Source organism: Lynx canadensis, chromosome C2 (genome assembly GCF_007474595.2).
Source record: "Lynx canadensis isolate LIC74 chromosome C2, mLynCan4.pri.v2, whole genome shotgun sequence".
Taxonomy (NCBI): domain Eukaryota; kingdom Metazoa; phylum Chordata; class Mammalia; order Carnivora; family Felidae; genus Lynx; species Lynx canadensis.
The window spans coordinates 147,782,613-147,802,763 of NC_044311.2; the positions used below are offsets into that span (position 1 = coordinate 147,782,613).

The 20,151-nt window shown below is 45.2% G+C and overlaps 1 long non-coding RNA gene across 2 annotated transcripts; it reads left to right on the forward strand.

The window, feature by feature from the left end:
• The first annotated feature begins 389 nt into the window (after positions 1–389).
• On the forward strand, positions 390–6,132 carry LOC115523267. 2 transcript variants are annotated; one of them, XR_003971684.1, is made up of 4 exons: positions 390–908; positions 1,050–1,216; positions 2,225–2,575; positions 3,848–6,132. It is a non-coding gene; the product is annotated as an uncharacterized LOC115523267 (long non-coding RNA). The 2 variants fall into 2 exon arrangements; XR_003971683.1 differs by lacking the exons at positions 1,050–1,216; positions 2,225–2,575 and having other exon boundaries at positions 684–908.
• Positions 6,133–20,151: the final 14,019 nt, after the last annotated feature.

Here is a 20,151-nt window from a genome sequence, read left to right on the forward strand (position 1 = left end):
CAATTAAGAAGGGTACAAGGTAGAGAAGACCTAGGTGTTAAGAGAGGCTTCCAGGAGAGAGAAGAGAAGGCACGAACGCCTCCAGCTTCTGCGGCTTTGCTGTGCAGGACCACGCCCTGGCGTGGAGCTCGCTTATCTCCAGCCTCTCCCCTTCCCTGTGGTGGGTGGGGCATACCAGCCCGCTGAGGAAATACCTAGAAATGACCTATGGGGCAACTGTTAAGACTGGTACTTTTCCACTCCATATGTTGATGTGTGCTTCTAAGATCCCCAATATGTACTCCTGCATAGTCTTGAGGAGTGCTGGGGCTCCCCAGAGGGACGTTCAAGCTCGGGCCGCATCCCATAATGGTGGTTCTTTGACTCTGTAGAGGTCACCACAGAAGGGTTTCTTTGTCATTTGCCATCGCCATTTCTCCTCAGTCTAGTGTCTGCCCCTCTTGGGCGATTTCTGATGGTGGGATATGTTTTCCACTGGGGCCTACGCTTACCACCTGCCTCCCAGTTTTCCCGTCGCCTTCAGAAGCTAGTTATTTTTACAAAGGAGCACTCCTCCCTCCAACCCAATCTTAAATACAGTTTTGGAACAAGGAGCCTGCCTCCTCTAAGGTAACGGCCGCTCTCCTGTACCAGCTGCTGTCACTTCCTTCACATGAGTGGACACGTGTTTCCTCTCCTGGTTCCTCTTTATTTCCCTGCCCTTCCCCCTCTGTGGGGCTGAGGGCAGGCGGGGCTCCTCGCACCAGGTGCTGCGTATCTGATCAGTGCCCTAGAACCGAATGGCAGAAAATTCTGACCAGGTCTTCCTACAAAGTCTCCACCAGCATCTGGAGGTTTGGGCTGCAAGACAAAGGCTGGTTCCCCATCCATCAGCTTTCTCGATGTCTTCTCTTCCTGGGGTCAGACTGGTATGTATTGCTTCCGTTTTGGCCAATTCCGCACGTAGCCTGTGCCAGGGGTCCAGGGGGAGACAAAAGGAAAAGGGATGCCCACTTCAGGAAGAGATTTAAACAAGATAAAATTTTCTCTTTCTCACGGAATTATCTGAGAATAAGTAGTCTAACGGCCCTTCGCGTCAGGGACGGAACCCAAGATGTGGCCTACACGAAGCCGGAGGTTTGGCCCTGCTGCAACACCGTCCCCTCAGCGAGCACCATTGGCTGCTGTCTCGGCCTCGGTTTAAAGCTCTGTTGGCTCACCCCGACCTGAGTCCTAGGTATTTTGTGCCTGCTCCTTCTCTAGACTGGGATGTCCTTGAAAGAGGCCACCACAACCCTCTGCTTTCCTTCTGGCCCCTTCCCCCTTTCATCCCCAGCAGAAGCCGTTGTGAACCTCGGAAAGCCTAAGCGACATTACTCACGATTCACATTACTCCCCTGCTCTGTGCCCTCCCATGGCTTTGCCTGAGGCCTCGAGTAAAATCCATACTTGTCACCGTAGGGCCCCTAATGACTCCCAACATCATTCCTTCCTACTTTCCCCTCCCCTCACTCACCACTCTCCGGCCATGTTGGCCTCTCCCATCCCGCCAAGCTCACTCTGCCTTGGCTGTTCTTCTCCTTAACACGCTCTTCCCTGGACCTCCATGTGGCCCGCTGCTCCTTGCTACTCATTCCACAGTCCCAACGTTACCTCTTCTGAAAAGCCTTCCAGACCACCTTTCTAAGTGGACTTCCCCATCCCAGCATAATTCTGTGCCCTGTTACCCTGTTTGAATGTCTTCATAGCATTTAGGATTATTAGAATGATCTCTTTGATTTGTTTTCCTGTTTGCCTTCTGTCCGTTCATTACCCACCCCCACCTCCCACCCACTAGATTGTAAACTCTATAAGACACTCTATGATTGAGTCACCTTGTGTCTCCAGTACCTAGAACTCCAGCGTGCAGGGATGGGAGGCACTTGGCTATGAACCAGGTGAATCCTGAATGTTTCACAGCACTAAGCTCAGTTTGCTCATTTAACAAAGCTTTCGAAATGATTCTTATTTCAACCAAAATGTGAATACAGTTTTGGGTCTTCTCCAGAGAAACTAATTCACGGAGCAGCCTTACAAAAGCATGACACATTTGACAGAAATAGCTGGACCCCAGATTGCACGTGTAGGGGCACAGGCGGGGTCCTGGGCTATGGAATGTTTGCCAGTCCAATTTAAGGTGTGCGTAAAAAGTGCAGAATAAGCTTTTGCTTGTACCCCCTGTACCAACGTCCTCTCTGGTGCCTAGTGGCAAGCTGGCAAGAAGCAGCCTGTGAGGGCATGGGGCAGAAAAGCGTCAGTCCTGGATTTCTGCCGTGCTCCAGCCTCCTAATACCCATGAGGAGATAGCAGCTCTCAGCACCTGGCCCAGGCTCTCCATGAAATCCTGGCATGGCAACCAGATGTGGGATGCCAGGCCGCCACACAGGGAGGCGAGAGAGCTTCAGTGAAGGAGACCGGTGCTGACAGAGGGGAATAGAAGCACGCCAGGGAACAGCTGGATCCCGGGACGGAGGCAGCGGGGAACAGACCTGCGTCTCCATCAAGGTTTCAAGCCATCCTCTGACATCGCTCGTCAGGGATTTTACCGCTCTCCCAGGTCTGTGTGATTCACCCCGATCCAGCTGGCAAGGTGAAGGGGCGAGGGGGTGTTTCCCCCATACTACATCTTCACCAGGCTCACAAGGTGGTCCCGGGGCTCCTCTGGGTGGTCTTGGGCGGGTAGAGGTTAGCATCCAAGTCCCAAGTCAGACTGAGTCTACTTTCAGGGCGCGTTTTCCACCGATGGTGTACATTTCCATTCAAAAGCCCTAAGTGAGCATTGAAACAGAGCCATGATGAAGGTTATTCGCCCAGACACAAACTCCTAAGATATATTTTGTGTGCTGGGGAAGGAGCGGCCCCCAAAGGCTGAGCAAAGGCAACTCAGGAGCTCAGCATGTAGGTGGTTTTTGTGGTTTTGGCTTCACCGAAAGTTCCAGAGACGGAGAGGTTTGGCGATGACTGTGAGGGCATCTGGTGTGGATCACTCTTTCGGTCCAGTTGAATTGAATCCACCAAGTAGGAGCCATGTACCTGCGCCGTGCCAAGCACCGTGTTAGGTGTTGTTGGTGGACAGGAGGCCTGTCAAAGTCTGTCCTCCTGGACCTTATTATTCGGTGCAGGATGCAAACAAGAGTTGCCCTGGTAGCGATGTGATCACAGAGGGCGGCAGCTGCCTCTTTCTCGTCCAGACCCAGAGATTTAGAGTCCCGAGGCCCAGTTCAAGTTCCCAACCCACCAACCTCTAGCTGTTGAACTTTGGGCCACTTAATATTTTTAAGCCTTAGCTTGCTCGGCTATAATATTAGGTTATTATAAATGACATCTGCCCTGTCCACGTCATGGGTCGTTAGGAGGGCCTGATGAGATAATTTACCTGCAAGTCTTTTTGAGCTCATAAGGAGACCTTTGAATTGTTACTGGGACGACCAAGAACTTGGTTTCGGAAGATTTCAACGCTATTCTCTCACTGTTCACTGTTAGGTTATTAACACTACTTATTATTAATAAGATGTGAAAATCTGAAAAAGCTATCAATATGCATTGTCCAGGATAGGAGCCACTGGCCACACGTGGCCTTGGAGCACCTGAAATAAGGCGAGTCTGAATGTGAACTTGGAAAAAAAAAAAAAAAAAAAAAAAAAAAGAGAGAGAGAAAAGAATGTAAGCTATCTCATAATTTTTTATATTGATTACATGTTCACACGACAATATTTTGGATATATTGGGTTAAACTAAATAGGTGATTAGAATTAATTTAATTCCTTTTTTTAGTGCAGCTACTAGAAAGTTTTAAATGACATACATGGCTCCCATTATGTTTTTACAGGACATGCAGCTATCGAGGCTCTCTTTGGAAACTTTGTTCTGCCCACAAGTACTCATGGACATTCACATGCTTTCAGAGGTCGTGTAGACGCCCTTAAAGTCCCATTTGTGACTATTTTAAAGGTCGCTTTTTATTTACACCGAAAATACGTATAAGAACTGTTTCTGTGAAATTAGGTCACAGTCAGCGAGAACCAAGAGACTTACATTCCTCTGTGCAGGAAACAGTTTCATCATCACTGCCATCAAAGACGCTGCATGGAAGGTCAGCTCTGGACTGTGTGTAGAGCGCTCCGATCGAGATCGTTAGATCTCTGCAGATAGGCGGCTAACGCGTCACTACAAATGTGGGTAGAAGGAGGACACCCTAAAGTTTCACGAATGAAGAGATTTTCTGAGGATCAAGCCAACGGCCGCGCTTCCCTCCCATCCCCGGATCTGTCCCCGCCCACCGCAAAAAGGCCAAAGGAAAAGGAAGAGCCATCCTTTTGCTGTGCCTCTCTCGCTGAGTTCCCCTTCACATTCTCTGAGGAATTATCTATGCCTATTTTATCAGTGGAGAAAAGGAGGCTCAGAACGGCCCAGAAACTTGCCAGCCGTCACGTGGGTAGAAGCAAACTGAGAAGCAAACGCTTTCCAGAGTTGGGCCGCGTCTGGGAGGTACTACCTTTAAACATGGAGTCGACTGCGACCTAACGAGACCCAAGGAGTCTGCTGGCTGGCCTGGTCCCCAAGCAGAAGCAGATCACTGCCCAACTTCTACGTGTGGGACGACCCGTGGCAACATAAAGGGCAAACACACAAGGAAGTCTTTCTTTCTGAGAATGTTTCCACTGCAGTTAGGTTAGAAAATGATCCGGGGAAGATATAAACTAGCTCTTTCATTTAGCAAAATAAAATGCCTCTCCACTTGGTAATCTGGGTGGTGGAAGTCCTAGCCAGAGTCTTGGTTTTTAAAGGTTTTGTTTAATTTGCCACCCCCACACCTCTCCTCCCACCACCTCGCATCAGGCTAGACAAGAAGAAAGGGGACAGTGGCCTGGCAGATGCCTCCGTGTGGTATGTCCTTGCAGAATAGCTTCAGCAGCACTTTATATCAAATAACCAGGGGAAAAAAGGGAAGTGGAGGTGATGGGAGGTGTCTGCATTTCCTGGGGTTTTGTTCCAGTTTTAATAAATAAGGATAATGCATAGAGTGTCTCCATTTCCAGAGCTGTGTTTTTTTCCTTAAACACTGCCGCTCTTCATGGGGAAGGAATGAGACATTCCTGACACATGATTTGGCAGGTCTCAATCATAAATGATCCAATATTGGCTTTCAGAATCCCGTTCCAGATTTGGCCCAGACTCCAAACCCTGTCCAGGCACCAGCTAGATGAGTACCTCTGGGCCTGGGCGGGGTGCCAGCCACACTTTGAATAACATTTGTGGGATCTCCCCAGGGGTTCTGGTGAGGAAGGCAGTGATTTGTTGTCCGGATAGCTTTTCCCTCCTTGGAAAAGAGCACACGGAATGAAAGCGCATGAAGGACATCAGGTGTCCCCACAGGAGTTTCATAATAGCGAAGACATGGAGGAGCCACCATGCAGGGACCAAGTGAGGAACGTTTTGTCCCCGCCCTAAGGTACTTGCCCTCAATCAGCTAATCCCACTATGGTACGGCTGGTGGCACCTGTCAAGTTAAAAAGTGAAATCTACCAAACTTATTTGTCTTTGGGGGTGGGGCTGTGTCTTTTCCTGAGTGGTGCCCCGTCTGGCATTTCTCAAAACATGATCTAGAGACTCGTCTGCATTAGAATCGAGGGGATCTAGTTCCATGGTGGATTTTTGGTCTCCTAATCACCTACCAAGTATGTGCGAACTAGAGCCAAGAATTTGCTTCACAGCAACCTGCCAGGCAATCCTGATACACCCCAAAGTTGTGAGCCATTGGCTATAAAAAATCCTTCACATATTTTTAATCCATCGCAGCACCTCGTGGCGGTGGAGAGTAAGACTGGCTTCGTTTTGCTGATGGCCATGTGAATTTGTTTCACTGCGTGTCTACTTACTGTAGGGAAAGTTTGAACTGCTAAAGACAGGGGCTACTTTAAGCCTTTGCTCTTGCCGATTGATACATGTATCTTGTCCTTTTGCAGTTATGGTTATCATCTGCCCACCAACAGTATTTCTAAGAAGCTGCTTCTCTGTGTCTTCTGGGAAGAATGTATCCTTCAATATATGTGATTGCAGCCTGTTGATAAAAGCAAAAGAAAAATAATAAAACCCACTTTGTTGAACTTCTCATTTTTCTGAGGCCAACAATTTTTAAGTGATAAAAAAGCAGTTTAGTGAAACTGTTTAAAATCTTCCATGAATATATATGTACTTGTGTATTCATATACTGATTCCTGTGTGTTTGATCACTCAAGAGTTGCCCGGTCCTCAATGATAATGCTTTCTGGAATTTACACTGTGCATAAATCTGGACTGATGTCTGTTGCTGAAAGGACACTGATATTAGATCAGTGTAGCAAGGAGTCAGAGTACTGAACATTTTTGGATAATTTTGGGTGGATCCAAATTGCTTTATTTTAGGATCAAGTGAAGTTTTTAGTTTTAAACTTCCTAGTTTAAAACTATCTGGGTAACTTAGGCAAAATCTATTACATTGGACAGCAGTAAAAGCAAACCCACTCCCAAAGTAACAAGTGGACCTTAAAGCAAACAGTTCTTAGTTACTATAAAACCACCCTAGCTCTCTAAATGCCCTAAGCCACTGCATCTAGGGACCACATGGAGTCAGTTAGACCAGATGCAGATGCCAATATTAATTGACAGCCACAATATCTTTCTTTTTATGAACATTGGCATCGTTTAGCCATCAAGGAAGCTCTCTTTGTAGTTCATCTAGTTAACCTAGAGATACCAGGATGACCCATGACACATCATAGTGAGCAAAGGTCATTGCTTCTTTCACTGTGTGGGCATGGAGAGCCTTCAAAGTGTGTAGCCAAAAAATTTGTTTTAGAGGAGATTCATATAATGATTTTGCTGGTGCTGTCGGACCCGAAGGTCATATGAAGTTCAGCTGAGCTTCTCTGGATCATTCTCTCAGGTCCCCTTAAGACTTCCCTACTCGATCATAGAAATAGGGATCCACCTTGCTCAGCAACTTGCTCCTAATAAACACTAACTGTTATGATATAAAATAAGGAGAAAATACGCAAAGCGCTTTCAAAGCATACGTGTGTGAGTGTGAGGGGATGCATGTGTGTGTCCTTTTCTTGATCTGGATGGGAATGAAAACAACTCAGGTCTTAAGACATTGCAGAGTTTAATCCAGAAATCAAAATCCACTCAAAGTATTTTAAATAGAGGATATTTAATAGAGGAAATTGGTTAAGCAGCTGATGAAATCTCCAAGAAGCCGAACAGAGGGCAGCGAAGGAATCCAGAAGTAACAGGGGGAAGCCACTAATTCCTTAGACTGGGGAGTCGGAGGGAGGAGGGGTGTTACCAGAGCTGAGAGTTTGGTCACCCAACAACCCTAGTGGGCATGGCTGGTGGGCACTGGGAGCCAGGCAGGAGATGCAGTCCTCGCTGAGATGCCCCGTGAGGCAGAGAGAGAAGGGGAGAGATACTCTGATTTCTCCCTTCTTCCCACTCTTCAATCTCCTGCCAATGCTGCCCCTTTGCTAAACTCGCCTGGAACCCTGGAAAACACAATCTGCGGGGGTCAGTTTCTCTGTGATCAGTGCAAGGCAAGGAGGAAGGATGGGTTTCACCCACACACTGCCTCATTAGAAATAGGACTGACTCCTTGCTGTCAAGTATGGAACTCATGGAAGTATGGAAATTCTGGCTGATTGCCTTGACCACCTACTGTAGGGCATCTTTTCACCTGAACTCTATAGTTGCTTGAGTGTGATAAGCCATGATCATCAAAACACAGATAAGGCAGGGCACCTGGGTGGCTCAGTCGGTTAAGCATCCGACTTCAGCTCAGGTCATGATCTCGTGGTCCATGAGTTCGAGCCCCACGTCAGGCTCTGTGCTGACAGCTCAGAGCCTGGAGCCTGTTTCAGATTCTGTGTCTCCCTCTCTCTCTGACCCTCCCCCGTTCATGCTGTCTCTCCCTGTCTCAAAAATAAATAAACATTAAAAAAAATTAAAAAAAAAAACACAGATAAGGCAAGTGTAGACCTTTATTAGAAACCCTTGTGCCTGGCCATGCCATCTACCTGTTGTGACTGCCTGGGGCAGTGTAGGGATTCTGATAGAGGTTAGAAATGGAACTAGAAGCCCTTTGAAAGCCACGAAGAAGGGAACAATACCTTCCAGAATTCCTCCTCTGGAATGGTCTTGTGAAACTAGATGGACACTCTTTATTAAGCTATCCTGGTTCCTTCTAAGGAAAAATCCATGCATTTGAATAGTTGTGCTATCCTATACCATGCAGCTAATAGATTCAATATGGCCACGAGAATATAAACATCATTATTAGAATAACAATCCACGAATAAAATGCATCCTTAACGGGAAGACCATTCATGTCGAGAACTGTAAGTAGCTTTGTTGTGCTTTCCATTTTCTATATGGCTCCCCTCGTCTGCCTACATACAGTAATCAATCTGGAATCCCACCTACTTAATGGCATGATTTGGCCTTCTCAAAACATAAACTTTATGTTTTAAAGTAGTTTTAGATTTACAGAGAAATTGTAAAGATTGGACAGAGAGGTCCCATATACCCCACACCCACTTCTGTCTCTTATTAACATCTTTTGTTAATATGATACATTTGTTACAATTAATAAACAAATATGGATAGACTATTAATAATTAAAGCCTATACTTTATTAAGATTTTCTGGATTTTTTTTCTGATGTCTTTTTTTTCTCTTCCAGGATTCAATCCAGGATACCACATTTAGTCATTATGTCTCCCTAGGCTGTTCTTGGCTGTGACAGTTTCTCAAACTTCCTTGGTTTTTGATGACCTTGACAGCTTTGAGAATACTTGTCAGTTATTTTGTAGAATGCTCCTCAATTGGAATTTACCTGATGTTTTTTTCTCATGATTAGACTGGGACCGTGGGCTTTGGGGAGGAAGAACACAAAGGCGAAGTGTCATTTTTACCAAGTCGTATCCAGGGCACGTAGCATTGACTTGACTTAATCTTGTTGGTGTTGACCTCAATCACCTGGCTGGGAGACTATTTGTCAGATTTCACCGTAAAGTTATTTTTTCCCCTCTCTCTCCATGTTGTCCTCTCTGGAAGGAAGTCACTATGTAAAGCCCACTCTTAAGGAGTACGAAGTTATGCCCTACAGCCTTGAGAGTTGGAATATCTACACAATTGATAGGAGATTTTTCTGCTTGGGCGATTTGTCTGTTCTTTCTATTTATTCAATCAGTTATTAATATCACTACGAGCTCATGGATATTGATTTTATTTTTTGGATTATAATCCAATAATACTTTATTTTGTTGTTCAAATTGCTCTAGTTTTAATCAATGGAAACTTTTCCCATTGGATCCTGTGTTCCTTTGACAAACCCCCCTTCATTGCGAAGTTGTTTTTCTTCTTTTCTGGGGGAGCACTTCCTTAGTTTCTGGCACTACAACATGTCTCAGGTTCATCTTGTATATTTTCTGCTCCAGTCCTAGAATCAGCCATTTCTCCGAGGATCACTGGATCCTTATATTGGAGTACAGTTTAAGAAACCAAGATCTAGGTGCTAGATATGCTCAGTTTGGCTGGTTTTCATCCATCCACCCTTTTCCTAAATGTACGCTTTTTTCCCAGTGCCAACTTTGGACAAGACTGGATCAGATGAGACAAATGAAATACAGATAATTCTATTAATCCATGGTCCAAGAGAGGTGCTGCCTAAGGGGTATGAATAGAGCTCCATGGTAACTCTATTAGGTGGAAGGAGACTTCCAGCTGGAGATATGTATCACAAATGTCTTTGTTCTTGATTCTAGACTTTATCTCCTGTCTTGTAGGTCCATATCTTAGTAGCTCTGCTCATATCTACCCTTCTATATGAGGGTCTGTAATATTAGCCTGACCTGAGTTTGAATTCTGGCTCTGCCACTTATTAGCTGTATGACCTGGAGTGAGTGTCTCAACTGCACTGAACCTCAACCTCAGTTTCTTCATCTGAAAATTGGGGAAGGGTGATGCTAACAGGAAGAGGCCTTCGGGAAGACTAAGGAGAAGACAGGCGGCACAGTCAGGCCTAGAAAATGCTGGCAAACAAAATAGTAATGACAGCTAGTGTCTTTCCTAGGGTAACATTGCCTTGGAATAGCAGCTGGTTCCTAGGCCAGAGGTGCAGAAGAGGCTGTATTTAATGTAACTTGTAAAGGGTAGAACCAAAGAAGGAACTGTGGAATGGCCTGGCTCTGGGGGTAACAGTCAGGCATGTCCTGCAGATGACATTGCTTTTGCAAAGTAAACCATAAACAATCAGGGTCTTGGGGCCACCTGGTATTTGGTAGCTCAGCACAAGCTCTAGCATGAGGAGGCATCTGCTGCTGCAAAAACAAAAACAAAAACAAACCAAAAAAAAAAAAAAAAACCCAACATGAGTCATGCTCATCAAAATGCATTAGCACAGCCTCTGACAACAACATCTGCCTGATGTTCCAGAAGGGATCTTCATGCTAGGCTTCCCCACTATAGAGCTGCTCCCTTAGACAGTGACAATGCACCTAACAAATGGTTTTCTGTTCTGTTCTCCTATAGGAATTAAACTAAACCCCTTCAGAGAGGCTTGAGATCTTTTAAAAGCAGAGGAAACATAGATGTCATGAATTTTCCCATGGGTTAGGTGCATCTCAGAAGTCCTAAAACAGAGCCTAATGTGAAGGTTGTAGTTGTCCCGTTTGGCAGGGTTTTTTCTGATGCCCAAGGTGGGTGTGGCCGTCCCATTTGACAGTTTTCTTCCACGTGAGAAGCAGTGATGCTCAAGGTGTGGTCCCTGGACCAACAGCACAGCAACAGCATCCAGAAACTTGTTAGAAACACAAATTCTTGGGTCCCATCCCAGATCTACTGAATCGGAAACTCTGGAGGTGAGCCCTGCCTCCCTCCTTTGCCCATTACAATCTATGTTTTAACAAGCTATCCAAGTGATTCAGATGCCAACTAAAGTTTAAGAACTATTGATCAAAAGGAGGCAGAACTTTTCAAAACTTTCCACTTTCAACCTACAGGTATTCTGAACTCCAAGCAACTTAAGAGACTGAGTGTCTCTGTGTATGGCATTAATTAGGTGCAGATTGAATATTTATTGGATGAACGAGCTATAAACTACCGACATTGACAGGACCAAGTGCTGGCCAGAATGTGGAGTGATAGAAACTCTCATTTATTGCTGGTTGCAATGCAAAATGGTACGGCAATTTTGGAAGTCAGTTTGACAGTTTCTTATAAAACTAATATACTCTTAGCATACAACCCAGCAATTGTGCTCCTTGGCGTTTCCCCAAAGAAGTTGAAAACTTATGTTCATATAGTAACCTGCACACGGGTGTTTATAGCAGCTTTATTCATAATTGCCAAAAAGTAGAAGCAAGCAAGATATCCTTCAGTAGTTGAACGGATAAGCAAACTGTGGTGCATATAGACAGTAGAATATATTCAGTGATAAAAAGAAATGAGCTATTAAGCCATGAAAAGACAGAAAAAACTTAAATGCATATTGCTAAGTCAAGAAAGTCAATCTGAGAAGGCTACATACTGACTCCAACTGTGTGACATTCTGGAAAAGGCAAAACTATGGAGACAGTAAAATGGTTGTCAAGGGTTTGGGGGAGGGGGGAGGAGTCAGATGGAACACAGGGGATTTTTAGGGCAGTTAAACTACTCTGTATGACACTATAATGGTGGATATATGTCATTATACATTTGTTCAAACCCATAGAATGTACTACACAAAGAATGAATCCTAATGTAAAGTATGGACTTCAGTTAATGATAATGTGTAAATATTGGCTCATCAATCATAACAAATGTACCACCCCAATGCGAGATGCTACCACTCAGCCTTATTAACCCACACATTGGGGTCAGCCCACTAGGTACATATGTAAACTGATTTAAAAGTATCTTGTTTCCTTGGAAGTGTAGGCTCTTCTGTCCCTTCTTGAAAGAAGAGGGGTCTTCTTTCCAAGAAGAAAGAGGAAGAAGAGGGGTCTTTCTAGCTCCTACATGCAGTGGTGCAAAGACCTCTAGATGGAATTGTTACTGTCCCTTTTGTGAAATTCCAGATCCTTGGGGAATGACTTGGGAAATTGGTGGATGCATTTTGATAGTTGGATTGTTTTGGCAGATGAAAGTCTTGGATACTGTTCCTCGTGGAGTGGCTCAGCTGTCCTGAAGAAGTTTGGTGTTTCCCTTAAGACGATGAGGAGAAGCTTCTCTGTGACATAACCACACTTCACATGCGTAGAAACCTTCCAAGAATATTAACCATGTGGCTCTTCTAATCTTTTTTCCCCCTGTTTAACAGATATCGATTGAATGTCAGAAGTGTGGCTGCCTAGCTCTGATCCCCAACATCTATGATAATCGAGATATTCATTCTTCAGTTCCTTAGGTTTTCCAATGAGGAGATGGCTCGGTGAGATTCTGACTGTCCCTGCTATGTTACAAAGATCTATTCACAGTAGGACAGGCACACGGGGGGCGCTGACAGAGGAACATGGGCACAGGCAGTGGTGCCTCCCCCAGGTGCATGTATTCATGCCACCTTCTACAAGTGTACCGCAATGCCCATTCCCATCTCACAGAGCTTGCGGAAATTTACAGCCAGGCTGACGGTCCGCCCGATGTGCGCTCCAGGTAAAGCTGGTTAATGACGACCTAGAGCAGGTGCATGACTCAAAGCTTTCAAAGCTTTACTTCTTTATCAGCAGTCCTGATTTTAAAAACAACAAAGCCCGTCAACCCCATTCCTACCCAAATCTCCTCGCAAACTTGGCCTCATGGGAATCCAAACATTTTAAACAAGACTTTGAAGCATCTCGACGCAAGACCGCTAGCTCAGGCCGCCCGGACCTGCCTGGCCAACGACTCGGAAACCTGGCTCTTCTGATCTTAAAGAATGCATACTGCCTTAGCAGTTTTGGCAAAGAGGTTCGCTAGAGAAACAGTGGAAAGTGCGGCATCGTTTTATTTATTTATTTATTTATTTTTAGGATTGAAATGGATCCAGCCCAAATTCTATATATTTAGCCCGAGTTCATCCTATAGCAGTTTTGGCTAATGAGATGAACGTAGATGTGGTGAGGTGGGGCTTCCAGGAAAGCTCTTTAAAAGGTGGAGTGAGGGGAATAAATTAGCATGTACCTTGGTCCTCTGTCCTTCCCTGTTTTCTGCTTGGAATGCCGATACAATGCTGGAGGTAGCGTTGACATCTTGTAGCCACGAGGTAACAACGAACCAAGGATAGAGAAGCAGAAAGACAGAAGAAACCGCAGTTCTAGACGGTGTGGTGCAGTTATCTACCAGTCGTGAACTTCTTACCACTGGATTTTTCACACTAGAAAAAAAAAAAAACAAACCACTTAATTTGTTTAAGTTGATATTTTGGGAGTTTCTGTTACTTGCAGTCAAATGAGACATCTAACTGAATCACGGATATTTTCAGTCTCTCCCAGTGGTAGAGGTTTGGCAGCCCTAGTGATATTTTCTGCTCAGTGACCTTGGATATACTGCCTTACAAACTTTGGACACGACGATAGTTCCTACCGATGTATTGTTTTAAGGATTACTTGAAATAATACATTTTAGCACAGTGCCTGGTACATATTAAGAACCGAAAACATGGTGGTACAAAACTAGATGGCCTCTCACTACAGACACAGGGCTCATGGTCATGTGCAAGAACTTTTGAAAACAGAGTGGGATATGGCAATGTTGTGCCTTGGACGCTTTGAATATTATATTATCCTCCTGGATTTCACTGTCACATCAAAGTCAAGGTCACTTCTGGCACCTAGGTGGCTCAGTCGGTTAAGCATCTGACTTCGGCTTGTGAGTTTGAGCCCCGCGTCAGTCTCTGTGCTGACAGCTCAGATAGAGCCTGCTTCGGATTCTCTCTCTGCCCCTCCCCCGCTCTCCCCCAACTCTCTCTCTCAAATATAAAGAAACATTTAAAAAAAAAAAAGTCATGGCCACCTGATACCAAGTGAATCTGCCCAGGCCTAACCACAGACCATTATTCAGTGCCTTGGCCCCCTTGTAGGGGATGATGCCCACAGGTCACTCTAGGGAAACTACCCCCACCCAACATACAGCCCCTCACAGAGCCGGACAGTTATATGGACAGAATAGGCTATGATTCGTGCCCTGGAGGCCATCCCCTTGGACTCTGGCGATTGCACCAGAAGTAGACAAACAACCTGAAAGGACTCATTCCGTAGGCTGGCCAGAGGCCTAGCAAGGATCCTAGTGGGAAAACTCTTCCCAGGAGGGGCAGTGGCTGGAGAAACACACCAGCCTGCTGGCTGGTCACCCCCCATAAGGGACCTCAGCACCGCCTGGCAAGCTGATTCTGTGTCGCAGATCCCTACAGTCTCCCACCCTTGGAGATGACCGTTCTGAATGTTCTTATCTCTCCTCTGAACTTCCTCCCCTTCATGTTATCATCTGCAGATAGTGCTTCTGATTTGAGTGGGGGAAAAAAAAAGGACTGTATCATTCTCCCGGAACTGAATCTGTATCCTTTGCTCTGTCTTCCTTCCTGTTACCAGGGGTGAACTGCACCTGCTCCTGGCAGAGGCCCGCCCTCAGCTGGGTACTGGGGACCCTGCCCTCTTGCCAGTCTGGAACATCGCTCGAGAACACCACTTCTCCTTCTCACCTGTGTCATAACATCCCACTGTCCCTCTCTTCTGGATCATTCTCTGTGCAGGCATGCTTGGATCGCCTCATTTTTAGAACAGCAGCAGCAACAACAACCCCCTTCCTTGAGCCTGAGTCCGAGTCCCCTCCACCTACCACTTCGCTTCTGTGCTTCTCCTCCCTCCCCGTCCACATGGTTCCCACCCCCTTGCCTCCTGTCCATCTTGAATTCACTCCAGTCAGGCTTCTGTCCCCACCATTCCATGGAAACTGCTCTTATCACCTGATGACCTCTTTGTTGCCAAATCCAATGGCCAATTCCCAGTTCTCAGCTTATCCAAACGGTTAACAGCATCTTACACAAATGATCACTCCCTTTTTGGAAAACTGTCTTTACTTGGTCGCTTCATTGTGGGAAATAGACAGTAACAAATGCTTTTTAAATATGACTTGAGCTCGGTTTTGGCAAGGGCTTTGTTTCATTGACAGCTGTATCCCCAGCACTTAGGACGGTGCCTGTCACATATGAGGTGCACGGTATGTATTTGTTGAGTGGCTAGATTAAGATCAGGGGGCCAGCAAAGTAACAGCTCACAGGACAATTCCAGCCCACTGCCTGTCTTTTGTAAATAAAGTTTTATTGGAACGCAGCCATTTTCATGCATTTACACATTGTCTAAGGCTGCTTTTATGCTATGACAGCAGAGTTGAGTAATCGTGACAGAGATCGTATGGCTGGCAAAGCCAAAAGTATTTACTACCTGGTATAGAAAAAGCTTTCTGACCCCTTATTTAGACAATTATTTTGACTTCTACTATGTGCTGTGTGTTTAAGACCCTGACCACAAATGATCAAAGAGAGAAAGTCCATAGAGAGAGAACATAGCAACGTTTCTCGCCCGTAAGTATTATCAGGGTTTGCCTGTGGTCGAGGCTGAGGATTCTCCATGGTTAATAATGAAGTGGTGGTGGCTGGCGGTGGGGGGCGGGGGGGGGGGGAATAGAGGAGGTGAAAGTCAAGGAAAAAAGAAAATTAACCATTATTAATAAGAAAAACATTTCCTGAGCAATTATTTTACACCATGCACTTTGCATATTTTATTTCACTAACTCATAGAATCCCGTGAGGCAGGCACTGCTGTCTCCTTTTTACAGATGGGGAAACTGATGCACATACAAGTTCAGGATCTTGCTGAAGGTCACACAGAGCTATGAAGTATCAGAAGGGGGTTGTTGATGCCAGGAGCTGGGATAGCCCCCGGCCCATGTAGCAGCAATGATAACTGCAAACACATACTTACGACATTCAGGCCCTGTTCTCAGTCCAACCCATCAACTGGGGAAACTAAGGCAGGAGAAGACTGATTAGCCCAAGGCCCCATCACCCTGGTGAAGGGCAGGGCTGGACTTGACCTGGTAGTCTGGCTCTAGTCTCTGAATCTCACCACTTTACCATAATGCATAGCTGGCCCTCAATGAATAGTTACTGAGCTAATGGATTTGCCCCGGATCTCCTGAATCCCAGCCTGGTTCCTTTGCCGCTGTCCTACAGCATCCCCACTTTTGAGGGCTGTGCAGCAATCTGCTTAGGGTAGGGCTGGCAAAGAGGCAGAACCATGGCCATCTACCTCATTTCCGCAGAAATTACTAGAATGTCTCAGGATTTACTCATCCTCTGTCTACATTTTTATCTCTCTTGGGACACTGCCCACTCCCTGGGGAAACGATGTTAGTAACTGATGATAACATCTGTCTTCAGACTTGTGAATCATTTGCAGAAATGCTTGTCAAGAGAGCACTGAACCTTCTAGTTTCAAGGAGTTTTTTGTTTTTGTTTTTGTTTTCATTTTTTTTTCTTCACAAAAGTCATTGACATAGATTTCTCACTTAAACCTGCCTAAAGGTTTGAATTGCGCAGCAAAACATGTTCCCCAACTAACTGGTGGGTGAAGCATGCCTCTCCAATGGGAGGTGAAGGTTTTTCCCCATTTGGAAGTTACTTACCCTGAAAAATAGGATTGGATGTATTTCTTTCAAAATCAGGTGAAACCATTATTCGTTTTATGCACACTTGACCATCTCTCAAGGCTAGGACAGGGCATTCTCTGTCCTTGAAGGCACGTTTTAACATTTTCTGGTCGCAGGGAAAGAAAAAAGTGGCATCTTATTCTCTGTCTTCATCATTTCAGGCTCCCACAACCAGGTACTACAGTTTGGGTGACTTAAATGACAACAAAAATTATTTCTCATTCCTGGAGCCTGGGAATTCCAAGAGTCAGGTGCTGGCTGATTCTGTTTCTGGTGAGAACTCTCTTCCTGGCTTGTGGACGGCTGCCTTCTTGCTCGACCTTCACGTGGCTTTTCAACTTCAAATTCCTTGGTGCCCTTGGAGAAAGAGACCTCTCTCTCCTCCTCTTCTTAGAAGACCACTGATCCTTATCATAATAGGATCCCACCCTTATGACTTAATTTATTTTGTCTCCTAAAAGCCCTGTCTCCAAATATACTTACACTGGAGGGGTAGGGCTTCCACATATAAATTGGGGGATGGGCAAAATCCGGTCCATGGTACCCTCTCCCCATCCCTGAGCACTGTGCTATGTGAGCTGACACCATGAAAGTTTGCCAGCGGACTTTGTGAATACTGTTTAATCTGGGTTTTAGCCCAGGTTGAACACGCTTCCACACGGGAATACCTTGAACTGCGTCCTTTAGCATCAAGTCTTTGCACATACGGGGAAGCGTTCATTGTGTGTGTTGTGCAACCGTTAGTCATTTTTCTGACGCTATACTAAGCAGTTTGTATCTCTAAGCATTTTATCTTTTAATCTGCTCAACACATTGTGATGGATGAGGCAGGACTATTATTACTCCCATTCTACAGAGGAGAGAACTCGGGGTAGAGAAGTTGAGTAATTTGTCCAAAGCATACTGGACTAGGAAATGACTCGGCCTGGATTTGAACCCAGCTCGCAAATCTGCGGCATTCTGCCCTCGCCCCTGCTCCCCCATTCCCGAGGTGAGGACACCTACACTTCCAGAGACTTTGTCCACAATTACCAGGAATGATGGTTCAGTACAACCCTTGAGATTAATCTCTAGCCAAGGTCAGTAATTCACTTTGGTCCACTTCTTTCTTTCACACAGATTTATCTTTCTTGCATGTTTTTGGTTAGTCACACTTGAGGCAAAGGGATACTTTCCTGAAAAGCCACTCATAACTTAAAACGTTTTGCTTTTATTAGATGTTTTAATAGTTTCTGGGAAAAAAAAAAAACCCTCCTGAAAAGAAACAGCGGGGTATCGTAATGGTTTCTCATTCTCTAATTTATTTTATCTTAATGGCTGTTTTCCCTCATCTATGTTGAGTTCATCCTCAGACAACTTTATGGCTTTTTTTTTTTTCCTGAAAACTTCCCTCACTTTTCAGAAACCCAAAGGAAGAATGATCACAGAAAATGTTTTTCTTTTCTCTCAGCTCTGTTTGCAAGTAGTATGTTTTCGTCATGATGAAAGTCATTTTTCTCAAAGGCGTCCAGCTGTTGAAGCGATCTGCATCGGATGTGGGAGAGGAATTGAAGGGTTAACAATTTTCCTCCTTGAGAGGGAACAGGAGTGGAACATAAGCAGCAGGAACCTTCCACAAGGGCAGGGGTGAAGGTGAGAACATGTGAGCCATTCAGTTCTCCCTAGTTACTAGAATTAGGGCACTTGTCTCTGTTCTTCCCTAAATGATTACACTTACAGAAGAATTTTCCAGCTTTCCTGACAGAACCGTATTCCCCCTAGAAAGATGAGTGTTTATCCTTCTCACTATCTATTCAACTGCAAGGAAGTACTTCAGGGCGGAAATAAGCCCTTCAATGACAAAGCCCCTTCAGTGACAAAGCGGCTCATTTCAAAGCATCCTGGCTCACTCTTGTGTGTGCCTACTCATCCTGGGAACCATTTCTCAAACAGTTAACTCTCCCCCACTCCCCACGGCCCTCAAGAATGAGAGGGAGCAAGGAAACCACCAGTACAAAGTCTCATGGCAACGACAACCGTTTGGCCTGTTTCGAGGTGCTTAGGCAGAAAGAAGCACAAGAAAACAAAAGGGAAGGGTATGTGAACTTGTAACCCTCATCCCCACATGCCACTGGGTTGGTGGGTGGCATGAGCAAGCGTTCAAGTTCCCCGAAGTGGGCGTTTTTTTATGGGGCCAAGTGACAAAGAACCAAAGAGGGTAAGAACTTGTGAGCAGCAAGTGGAAAACTACCAAGAACTGTCCCACCCCGCCTGCAACTCACGTCACCACGTGGAAGGGAGGGGAGCTTGCGTTCACTTCCCCACTAGGTGATCCTTCAGTCCTTGGAGACTCAATCACTGCTCTTTGGGGCCCACCCACCTGCCCTTCTCCCAGTGTAGAGTTTTGGTTAAATGGTATTTTTTTTTTTTTTTTTTTTTTTTTTTTTTGCCCAATCCCCTTCTCTCTTCTTTGTGTCCAAATGGAGTGACACTTTATCAGTGGGGTGGCAGGCCATGAATAGAGGATATGAATTATTGCTAATTGACTCCTGCCTGCAATTCCGCCTGCAGCTTTTATGAACCCCACATGTTTTAATTAACACATCAAAAAGGCAACGTCAGCTCCAAAGTGCCAGAGAAGAGAGTACTTCGACTGATCCCCGCTCTGTGGTTGTCCAAATGGATCTGCTTAATGTGTACTTGGAGAAGGACAGTAAACATTCTGGAAAACAGTGTGAGAATGGGGCATACCAGGCAGTGGCTACATAAAGGAATCCTAGAGGGTTTTACCTTTGGGTTTATGTGTTGGCTTTAGCCATTTGGCGAGAGTTTTCTCGGGAGATGGGAGTATGGGAACCCAGGGAGGAGCAGAGATCTTTTCATGATAAAAATTGAATGTACTTGGGCTGAGGATGGTTAATGCACTTGAATTAGTGGCTTGTGTTTTCACAGAACATGATTCAAGAATGCAGTGGTTTTTGTTTTTGTTTTTGTTTTTCTGGAAAGCCCATTGGTTCTAGAGATGTAAGAGGTCATATTGAACTGGAGTTTCATCTTATTGTGGTATCTTGGGCAAGAAACTTAATCTTTCCGAGTTTCTGCTCAAAGGGGACAGAGACAATGATAACTGCCTGTCTGAGGTGAGACAGCAGGTGAGAGACCACTCTGTCAAATGCGACATGACTATAAATACTATATAAATTCTTCACATGACTTGTAAATGATGTGACGGTCAATTCATTTATTGGCTCAAGACACATGTAATGAACATCCACAAGAAGCTGGTGAGATACAATATATACAGACTCATTCCCTACCCCCACACTTTGCAGCTGATACTCCCAAATCGACTGGAAAATATAGCATGTTAAGTGCTGTGATGGAGCTAGAGACTGCATGGAAGCTCATAAAAATGGCACTTAACCTGGACTTGGAAAATTTCCAGAAGGCTTACTG